We start from the raw sequence: 11,196 nt of genomic DNA on the forward strand, positions 1-11,196 counted from the left end.
CTTCACAAAAAAAGAGACCCCCCCCCCCATAAAAAAACCTAACACTTATCTCAAAGTACAAAGTCCGTCTCACAAAAGAGCTTAGCTCTTCTCTCACCAAGAAACGCCCTTCTCGCCAAACAACAACTCTCTCACAAAACAACGCCTTTCTTACCAGACAACAGCCCTATCACAAAACAACGCCCCTCTCACAACTGCATTTCTCACCAGACAACAGCCCTCTCACAAAACAACGCCCTTCTCACCAGATAACAGCCCTCTCACAAAACAACACCCTTCTCACTAGACAACAGCCCTCTTTCAAAACAACGCCCTTTCACCAGACAACAGCCCCCTCACAAAACAACGCCTTTCTTACCAGACAACAACCATCTCATAAAACAACGCCCCTCTCATCAGACAACAGTCCTCTTACAAAACAACGCCGTTCTCACCAGACAACAGCCGTCTCACAAAACAACACTTATCTCAAAAGACAAAAATCCATTTTACAAAACAACTCTTCTCTCACCAAGAAAAACCTTCTAACTAGACAACAAACCTCTCACAAAACAATGCCTGATTCGAGTATCGATTATTTCTCGATATGGTGTCAACGAACTGTTTTTATTGTATAAATTTTCGTCGAAGCAGATGACGAGGTTCCGATTGCCATAAATGACGCAGCATAACTAACTATATCTCATTATACGTTATTCATTGAAAGGCAGAACAAGTCCACAATGATGCGTAAAGTTCAGTCAATAGAATCTAGGTTAGTTCAGGGCCAATAGTGGGTTTTAATAAATTTATAAGACACTTAACTTGATTAAAACTAGATTCGTAACAGGTTTAAACATATGGACAGTCAGTGGAGCATAACTCCTTATTCCAGGTTCCCACTGCTGTGCGATGCATTACGATATGATTTTCCCTATTGAGTCCACGATCTGCTACGTGCAGATACCTTCGGATGCGTTTCGATACGGTCAATGCGATTGCTACAACTAACCTCAATATATAAGACCTCGTAGGATCACCACGATTACTCCACGATTAAAACCACGATTTTAATCGTAGCACGAATCGTGACATTAGCTGCACACAACACAGATGAACCCATCGCTACACAGCAGCACGTAAAGCATCACAGAGTAGGACTACAGAACACGTCTATGAGAGAGAGAGAGGGGGGGGGAGAATGGGGTTTAACGTCCACTCAACACAAGCTTGGTCATTTCGGGACTAACATATGGTTTAATTTTATTTCAATAATTTGCTTGCGCGCAGGGGTCTTTAGCAGTGGGAGGAAACCGGAGAAAACCTACGAGGTTCGACAGGCGACCCTACTCCTTGTCACGTACAACCGGGGATTCGAAACCACGCCAGTCGACTCAATGACAGACTTTATGATACAGCGCGCGCACGCTAACCATTCAGCCATCCAACCCCCCAACACTCGACACAAGCTAGGTCATTTCGGGACTAACATATGGTTTAATTTTATTTCAATAATTTGCTTGCGCGCAGGGGTCTTTAGCAGTGGGAGGAAACCGGAGGACCCGGAGAAAACCCACGAGGTTCGACAGGCGACCCTACTCCTTGTCACGTACAACCGGGGATTCGAAACTACGTCATTTGACTCAATGAGAGGCCTTATCATATAGCACGCACGTGCTAACCATTCGCCCACCCCCACCAGCTTCACGTATGTGTTTTTATAACAGCAATGAAAAAAAGTGAACACACATGACTGTTATAAAACAGCGGTCCTACTAGAGAGAGTTTAACCTCCACTCAACACAAACTAGATCATCGCAGTACGAACACATGGTTACTTTGATTATAATAATTCTAATATAGAGGCCTTTAGCAGTGGGAGAAAACCATATGACTCAGCGAAGACCCACGAGGCTAGACAGGCGAACCTACTCCTTGTCACGTTCGCGTGTGGCATCCAAGGGATAATAAAGATTAAAATCCTATTCCATATAAGATTTTCCAAAGTATGTTAAGATCTTTAGTAATGGGAGGAAACCAAATGATTAGGCAGGCAACCTTAATCCTTGCCATATACAAGTGTGGAACACAATAAAATCCCTATTTTATAGAAGATTTTACCTACTGCATTAAGATTTACCATTATCTTAGAACAAAGAATATTTTTATGTTTAGAATTCAGTCCATTAATAACAATAGAGTATTGTCTTATTCTGTATTATTCTGTACATATAAAATAATAACAATATATTATTGATCTACTGGGTTTCTGTAGGCCAGTCACGTAGTTGGTGTTGGGTTTCGATACATTATTCGTGGTTCATGCATTTTTTCAACAGAAATACAAAGTTTGCGTTATTAAAGACGCATTCATAATCAATTTCATTAATTTTATACATATATCTTTTGTCAAAATGACAATTTATCGAAAAATTCGATTTGTCTTGCATCAGCCTCAGTTACGTGGTTTGCAGTGTTCAATTTTACTCTTCTGCCTTCTTAACGCAAATCCTTAGTAATTCATTTTTTTTTCGTAACGAAAATAATAAACTATTTATCGAAACAATTCGATTTGTCTAAGATCTATCTGAATTAAATGGTTTACGATGTTCAATTTGGCTAATTCATTTTGATTTTTTAACGATAGCAGTAATGGACCAGTGTAATACTAAGAAATGGATATCCATACTTATTTATGTAGTCATTGTGTGTTGTTTGTTATTTAAAGAGTTATTTTTCTTTCCAAAAAAATATGTAAAAATCGACAATATGCTGACATTATTATTTGTCTCTTCCAGGAATTTCTGCTAGTAGTTCCTAGGTTTTCGTTATGTTACACTTGCTACATTTTGGCGCACACTGATTTGAATAAACATGATCACAGAAATCTTATGGCATATCTTTAAATGTCTTACATCCACTTAAACATGAAACAGAAAACAAAATGGTGTAGCTGATTTTTTCGTATGAATGTGCGGCGATAAAAACACTAAACAACCGTTTAGCTAAACAGTAAACGCGAAACAAACATGGTTGTTTATTATTTAGCGTTTAGCCTAAACCAAATTGCATTTGATCAATCATGCTGTAGAGCGCCAGTATCATATGCCAACGACTGCTTCCACCGAAGATAATGAAACTAAGGGAATTCTTACTGATACATGGGTCGAATGGCGTTACTTTCATCAAATTAAAACTAGAGCCATTTGCTTAAATTTACTTTAAGCCGCCATTTTGAAACGAGAGCGAGAGAGAGAAATGGGGTTTAACGTCCATTCGACACAAACTAGGCCATTTCGGGACTAACGTATGATTTTAATTTTAATTCAATAATTCGCTTCCGCGTAGGGGTCTTTAGCAGTGGGAGGAAACCGGAGGACCCGGAGAAAACCCACGAGGTTGGACCATTTTGAAAACTGGTTTTTTTTGTGTTGTTTCTTATATGTTTTTGTTTGCTCCGGCGGACTAATGAAATGAAATGGCCTACTCTTATAGATATCTTTTGAGTGCAGGCCAATATATACACGGGACCTCGGTTTTTCATCCCATCCAACCAATGCACGGATCGAACACGCGATCTCCAGGCTTCCTACCCACTTAGCCAGCGTGAATCTCCCACGGGGCTACTGAAGACGAGATTATTTGATAAACGGTATCTACATAAATCTGTTTTAAAGTAGCTAATCATCCAAAATCTTCGACATTAAAAACACGATTTATTTGTCGGTTTAAATCAACATTGATGTTGTGATCTTACCGGGAAAAGATGGCCTTCTGATATCCAATATTCAAGACAAAATAAACATTTTACAATTGGTACACGAATCGTGTACCATAATGCGTTTCAGCGTTATTTGTAATACGGGACTCGAAAAACGAGGCTAGTCATATTCCACAAGAAACGGGTATGTAAAATGCGCCAGAATTATCCACAGATGCCGTTTTTCATCTCTGAATTTTCAAAATGTTCTGGGTGAGGCCTCTCAGACCCCCCCCCCTCCCCCCCCCCCCCCCCTCCCCCCGCTACCGCGCTTTGCTAACCGCGGCTCCCCAGACACAGAATCCGTGCTACGAAAATTTAAGCTTATTTTAGGCCCTGACTCTGGTAACCAAGCTTGAAAAATCCAAAGGTCCTTCTCCCCCATTTGTTAGTTGAGCCATGTTACGTGCATTTTAACTACGAGCGTTTTCTGAGTCAATTAGCGCGTGTCGAGAGCACCTGGTAATACTCGATACTACTTGGCAAACAACATAATGTATATATATATATATATATATATATAATATATATACTGTATATTTTTTTTTAAAAAACATGGACGAAATTCTGCTACTCCTAAAACTGTCTCGGCGTTTGTTCCTTTCGTTTTACGTCTTTCATCAGCATTTTAGTTATCGAAAGGGTTGTTCGTCACCGACGTATTTAGGATTAAGGTTAGGACAACGATTCTGGGACACACTGTATAATAAACAAGCACAACAGTTAGGGTTGGGGTTAGCTAGAAAGAAATAAAAATCCAACATATGTTCTTATTTGTATGTAATTGTAGCTCTACTCACCAATACTAAACGAAATAATCTCAGATACCATGTTAAAGCCACTGCCTTTAAATGTTACGTGTTTAAAACAAATTACCTTCACACCTGTTATTGACTGTTTGACATATTTATCAAGCTTGTTAATGTTTTCTAACACGCCACAAGACAACGATCGATCCGCCATCACACAATGAAAACCTTAATCAATTTTTAACCACGATACGACCAACAGTATTATGTACCGTCTCTGTCAAAACAAATCACTTACCTGTACCCCATGTGAATGGTGTTATGGAACTTGGGATAGAGAGGATTGTCAAAAATAATATTCTTACCTCTTTCTAAAAGAATGACTTGCAAGATGATAAGCGAAAGATATCTTATTAATAAAACATGCTGCTTGGTTATTCTACATCTATAATTGTTTCAATCATTGATTTATGGTTTATGGAGGGTTTATACGCATGATCCTTACAACGTGTGATCGTTTAGTGAATGACACCTAGAAGCATAATAGATAGAAATGGGTTTAACGTCCACTCGACACAAACTAGGTCATTTCGGGACTAACACATGGTTTAATTTTATTTCAATAATTCGCTTGCGCGTACGGGCCATTAGCCTATGGAGGAAACCGGAGGACCCGGAGAAAACCCGCGAGGTTGGACAGGCGATCATATTCCTTGTCCCGTACAACCGGGGAATCGAAAACCCGCCAGTTGACTTAATGACAGACCTTATGATACAGCGCGCACGTGCTAACCATTGCCCCCCCCCCAAGCTGTCTTTCTACGTCTTTACACGAGGTGTGTTACTAGGGATAAAGGTTTTTGGACCCATTCGAAATGCCTGAAGTCTTTACTTCCCAGTGGGGGTTTTATGGCTTACTTACGTTTCTGCAAGCACCGGGCTACTGTAGACAGATATACTTGAGGTGTGCTACTAGGGAAATTTTGAGTTTCCGCGACCCCTCTTCAAATTCCAGCCACCAAAGGTTTTTCGTCTTATTCGAATGGCTAGACGATTTTACTTCCCAGTCATCCGCCTCATATTACAGAAAAAATCACTAACTTTATCTGTCAACACCAGAATCTTATCCGGGACCTCGTGGTTTACTATGTTTGAAATTGTTATTAATTACACCCCTTTTTTAAAGTAGCTAAGTCTCTAACTCAATATCATCCAAATTCTTCTATATTGAAAACACGGATTATTTGTCAATTTAAATCAACATTGATGTTGTGATCTTACTGGGAAAAGATGGGCTTCTGATATCCAATAATTAAGACAAAATAAACATTTTCCCATTGGTACACGAATCGTGTACCATACTGCTTTTCAGCGTCATTTGTATAAAGGGACTAGAATAACGAGGCTAGACATATTCCACAAGTCATGTCAAACGGTGACGACGTATTCTTATCTGGAGAGCATGCTCAATAAATACTATCAGTGTAGATTGGAATAACCAGACGCTAGAGATTGCCATTCGATTGAGACTTCTGGAGTATTTCGCAGAACATAACTGATTAGAAATTACAGTAAAATCAGAAACGACTGAATTTAAATCAGTTTATAATTCATATTACCTTATTATATGCGTTGCGACCATTTGTGTCAATTTCTAGGTCCCAAATTTTAGCGATTTAGCTCCTTTAAATAGGTGCTATGTCACTAAGATGTAAAGACCGCAATCTGATTAAAATACAGATCCTATATCGATTCGTTTTTTATAGTTCAAAATTTCGTTTTATATATCTGGGCTACACTAGGATCTAGAAGAGCTATTATAAAACCCGCGTTCTCGATGGCGTGATGGATTAGCCAATGAAACCATCTGTTATGGCGACTTTTTGGCGCGCGATGCACAGGACTGTGGGTAAACCACTAGAAACGTCAACGCTGATTGAGTAATCAACGTCTGACATCATAGGGTCAAAAGTCCTTCGTGCGACCTCTGACGCGACCCTTTACTACAACCGGTCAGATCTTCATGTAGTCTAGGCCATCGAAAGTATACAAGAAACGAAACGAAATATAGATCTGTATATTAATCAGATTGTTAAGACTATGACTCTTGAATGTAATACACAAATGGTTGTTAGGTGTGTAGATTCAGTATTGATGGATATCAGAAAAAGTCACGCTTTTACACATGAAGTGGCATCCTGTGCAGCTAATAACTAGTATATAATTTATAACCATACTAAACATACAGTACACGCTACCTGTACGCCAGTGTATACACGGTACCTATACGCTAGTGCGTACACGGTACATGTACGCCAATGTGTACACGGTACCTGTACGCCAATGTATACACGGCATCTGTGCACCAGTGTGTACACGATACCTATACGCCAATGTGTACACGGTTCCTGTGCGCCAGTGTGTACACGGTACCTGTACGTCAGTGTGTACACGGGGTTTCGTCACGTCCTAACGACTAGACGATGTTCCGTGCCAGGTCTCTCCCGCCTGAACGACTGACAAGGGGAAACCAGGATGAACAAATCACCAGGAACTCTCTTGGCAAATACAGGGATCCACCCGGGGACCCCGTGTTCTGTGGCCCATAACGACACGAAAGACATTACTCTGGCACATAGCTGTGGAATTGACAAAAAAAAAAACAACACCGTTTCCATTTTCCACGAACTGCAATAATTTCATCGAACCTCGAGTAGGTGGCAGTGCCCATCCCTGGATAGTGGCTGGACTAAATTATGCATTAAACAAATACAATCACTAAACCAGAGGAGTTACTCTTAGCACATAGCTGCGCCCTTCCCTGCAGATGAATGCCAGTTTAACTTAGAGGTTCGTTAATGTCTATGGTGGAGAATCCTTGGTGCTAACTAATGGCAAAAGAGCATTGGGCAAGGTAAATCTGATTCGAAGGTATACGTCACTATAATAACTTAAATAAGTTTGTAGCGAAGGAATCTTGTAATTAATTCTCTCAGACGGAATGTATGATGGAGCTTTATCAACAATTTGTTAATAAGGCTTATATTGGTTGTTTTAAATCCTGAAGGATGCCACGAACTCAAACCTAGCAACGCGTGTACACCATGACAATGACTGCCATCGGAAATCGATCATTCCCTCCTTTGATTGATTCTCGTAAACAACTGATTGTAGGACATCATTCGATGTCATAGATTTGTACATTGGGGATGTCGCTTCCGTATATTTGGGAATTCAATCTCCCGGGGTGACCCTAGTATCGCCCAGGTTGGCGTGTACGTTAAAGAACGCTTGACAGTTTGAATGCGAATTAAGAGTAGCCAGTAGAGTTGCTGACTAGGCAAAATATCCCCCATAACACACTGTATGGCGAATGGCCGTTCATCTCATTTCACTTCAACGTCTTATTCCTGTATCATTAGTCAGTCAAAGTGCGTATGCATAAAATCAAGTACTTCATCAGTCGAGGGTTGTTCAGTGCACTATTATGTCTGAGGTGAAATGAAATGAAATGGGGTTTAACGTCCTACTGTTCTGCTCCGAACTGGGCTAATGAAGACGGGCATACGCCATACAGTGTGCTATGAGGGAAATTTTGCCCGGACAGCGGCATTACGGCCTACACTTATATCGAATTCCAACTGTCAAGGGATCTTTTACGTGCACGCCAATGTGTACACGGGACCTCGGTTTTTCGTCCCATCCGAACGACTAGACAGCTGTCCTTGTCAGGCCCTCCGTCCTGCATCACTGACAAGGGGAAACCACGCCGGAAAATCTGGATGAACATTCTCGGTCAATGCAGGGATCGAACATCCGACCTCCAAGCTAGCGAGCCGGCGTCTTACCGACTTAGCCACGTGATGATGATGGAAGAAGGGAGGGGGGGGGGTAACCTTTTATTTGGTTATTAAGAGAATAAAAAGGAGGGGAGAGAGAAATGGGGTTTAACGTCCACTCGACACAAACTAGGTCATTTTGGGACTAACATATGGTTTAATTTTATTTCAATAATTCGCTTGCGCATAGGGGTCTTTAGTAGTGGGAGGAAACCGGAATACCCGGAGAAAACCCACGAGGTTGGACAGGCGACCCTACTCCTTGTCACGTACAACCGGGGATTCGAAACCACGCCAGTTGACTCAATGACAGACTTTATGATACAGCGCGCGCACGCTAACCATTCAGCCATCCAACCCCCCGAATAAAAAAGGTTTCTCGTGTTTGGTTTCTTTTTATAGATCCAAAGAATTGAGATTGATAGGTATCCCATTTAAATGTTCAATTTTATTGTTACTTGTATAGCATGCGAATATGAAAAGTGTCAAGGTAATCTTTATTCGTAAACAACTGGTTGCATTATAATCTTTATTCGGGAAAACAATTACTAAGAGATTATCTTTATATAGCTATGAGGTAATCTGTATTCGTAAACACTGCGGTTATGATTTATTCGTAAATATTGTGGTTATGAGGTTATCTTTATTCGTTTTTACGAATATGTGACGAATAAAGATAACCTCATAACCATAATTTTAAATGACAACGTTACGGTTAAGAATTCTAAAAAGCGGAACTTTTTTTTATGTAATTCGTATTATTGTTCTTTGAAAATAGGGAAAAACAGATTTAGCTCCGGTTCTTATTTATCTCTCTATAATGTTATTTACTGTCAACAAACAATGCTTTGGTAGACAAGAATTGGAGTTGTCAAACATTGTATTTGAGAAATATGGCGGTTTGTAAGATTCAAAGAAAAGTAGGTCGTTTTCACCCCGTTTCATTTCATTTTCATCTCTGGTGAATTCAGACAACTGACTTGTCTGCTTCTCCCCGAACCTGACTCGATCCTATCTGCTATAATTTAAGAGTTTTACATACATAATCGATATTCTATTTTTACTCATAAATTTATCGAACAGTGAAAACGGCTGCCGTTTACCTCCTTTTAAGCCGATGTATTTCGTTTTAGTATCCCCGACTATAGGCGGTAATAATATTGGATCGGGTGGTTTCGGCTGCTCCAAAGTTACCTGGGATATTATTTTACATTCATAATATTTGCATTGATTAATGTACGGTATTAACCATGAACCGACAATAACGTCGTTCGTAGCCATCTTAGAATTTTGATTCATACCAAGAGCATCAACCCATAATACGAAGAAAAACAAGCAGGTTGTCAAGTTTATGGAACCGGTAACTGTTTCAGAAAGTACCAACTTTTTTTTTATAACTACATTGTGCTAAAAATCAAACCTTTATTTATTAAGGAGCCCCGGTAGCTCAGTGTGGAAGACGTTGGCTCGCTAACCTGAAGGTTCCGTGTTCGATCCCTGCGTTGGCCCCGAAAGTTCCTCGGGATTTGCTCGGCGTGGTTTCTCCTTGTCATTGATACAAGACAGAGAACTCGTCAAGGGACAACGTATATGAAAAAAAAACCGAAGTTCTGTGTACACATCGGCGTGCACGTAAAAGATCTCTTGGCTGTTGAAATTACACATATGAGTAGGCCGTAGCGCCGCTGTCCGGGCAAGATTTACCTCACGGCATATTGCAATAGCCCAGTCAGAGCAGAGCGTTAGGACGTTAATTAAACCCTATTTAATTTCATTTTTATGTATCAAACGTTGCAATGAAGATAACTTACTATCCAACAAATAAATGTATCCCCAGGAAAGATAATCACTTTAGCCGGGATGAGTATTTCCGGGTGGTTAACCCTATCTTTGGGAACCGTTATTAATTATGAGAAGTTTTAGTATGGGGAATGGCAATTACTATCAACCCCGTGTGGCAGGTATAGTGGGTTAAAACAACAGAACCACAATAAAATTAGTGGTCTGGTGCCTCAGAGGATTTGTCTCCCTTGTTATAAAAAATAAAATAATCAACCGGATAGAAATCACTTGATGTCGATATTAATCGACTCCAGTTAAGGATACTACTGAGGCCGTGTGAACAGTGGCGGCGCCAGGGGGGGGGGGGGCAAGGGGGGGGGGGGGGCATTTGCCCCTCCATTAATCTGGTCTGCCCTCTGTTTGCCCCCCCCCCCCCCAATAATTTTCAGAAAATAAAAAAAAGTATTTGTGATACGTTTCGGTAATCAATACATTCTACGGTGAATAAATCCCACATCCCCACTCAGTCATAAACTTGCATGCTGTAGAGCATTTCCGACAGCCTATTTTTCAAAATTTTCTTGGCGAGGTCCCCAATGGACTCGCTACTTTGGCGCTCACAAGGGGAATTCGTTGAGGTTCGCAAGTCCGTTCGTTTGACATTTTGTTCTTTAGTCGGATAAACTAGTGATCAGGCGACGGACGGTATCTGGTCAATCTATTTATCTCAACGATCGGTGCCTGACAGAATACTGTAAGTCTATTTTTCAAAATTTTCTGGGAGAGGACTCCCTACTTTAACACTCTTGAGTGGGCTTCGTCGTGATTCGCAAGTCCGTTCGTTTGACACTTTACCTCATCGATCAGTGCCTGAAATACTGCCAGCCTGCATTTCCGGCAACCTGTTTTTCAAAATTTTCTGGGGGAGGCCCCCTACCCCTAGTTAAAGCTCGTGCCTTTGCCCCCCTAACCTTGTACTTTGCCCTAGCTTTGCCCCTCCAATCACCAACGGCTGGCGCCGCCACTGCGTGTAAAATCAATTATTTAACGGGCCACAATTGAATGATCATTCTAACAGAACAGTTAA

Source organism: Patella vulgata, chromosome 1, assembly GCF_932274485.2.
Source record: "Patella vulgata chromosome 1, xgPatVulg1.2, whole genome shotgun sequence".
Classification (NCBI taxonomy): Eukaryota; Metazoa; Mollusca; class Gastropoda; family Patellidae; genus Patella; species Patella vulgata.